This window comes from Bubalus kerabau, chromosome 9, assembly GCF_029407905.1.
Source record: "Bubalus kerabau isolate K-KA32 ecotype Philippines breed swamp buffalo chromosome 9, PCC_UOA_SB_1v2, whole genome shotgun sequence".
Taxonomy (NCBI): Eukaryota; Metazoa; Chordata; class Mammalia; order Artiodactyla; family Bovidae; genus Bubalus; species Bubalus kerabau.
In genome coordinates, this window is record NC_073632.1 from 97,028,816 (window position 1) to 97,029,839 (window position 1,024).

Here is a 1,024-nt window from a genome sequence, read left to right on the forward strand (position 1 = left end):
GAACTTTTTATTTTGTACTGGAGTGTAGCCAAATAAGAGAGTGATAGTTTCAGGTGGACAGCGAAGGGACTTAGCCATACATATATATGTATCCATTCTCCTCCAAATCCCTCTACCATCCAGGCTACCACAAAACATTGAGCAGAGTACCTTGTGCTGTACAATAGGTCCTTGTTGGTTATCCATTTAAAATATAGCAGCATGTACAATATGTACATTCCCAAACTCCCTAAAACTATCCATTTCCCCTGACAATCATAAGTTCATTTTATAAGTCTGTGAGTCTCTTTCTGTTTTGTAAAATAAGTTCATTTCCATCATTTCTTTTTAGAGTCTACATATAAGGGATGTCATACAATATTTCTCCTTCTCTGTCTGACTGACTTCACTCAGTATAACACTGTCTAGGTCCATCCATGTTGCTTCAAATAGCATTATTTCATTCTTTTTAATGGCTGAGCAATATTCCAATGTATCTGGTGTACCACATTTTCTGTATCCATTCCTTTGTCAATGGATGTTTAGGTTGCTTCTCTGTCTTGGCTGTTGTAAACTGTACTGCAATGAACATTGGGGTACATGTATCCTTTCAGATCATGTTTTTTCTCCAGTTATATTCCCAGGAGTGGAATTGCAGGGTCATATGGTAACTCTATATTTAGTTTTTAAAGGAAACGCCATACTGTTCTCCATAGTGGCCAAAAAATTGAGGTCACAAGCCTATGGAATAATGTTTTCAAATTCACATCAATAAGGGCACAGAGAAAAACTCTTTATAAAAGCACGGAATGTTACTTGTTCCCTTCAATTTAAGCAACTCACCCCTGAACCAATGGATTGGCTGGATTAATTGGAATCTACCTCTGAAGCTGGGATTGTTGGTGCTAAGGGTGGGGGAATACATAATTTAAATTGTGATTCCTTTAAACTGAAGGAAAAGGATTTTGAGTTGGCATCAGCAGTTTTCACTGCAAAGAAAACATACATTTTGGACACATCAATCACTATTTGCCATGTTATGTGG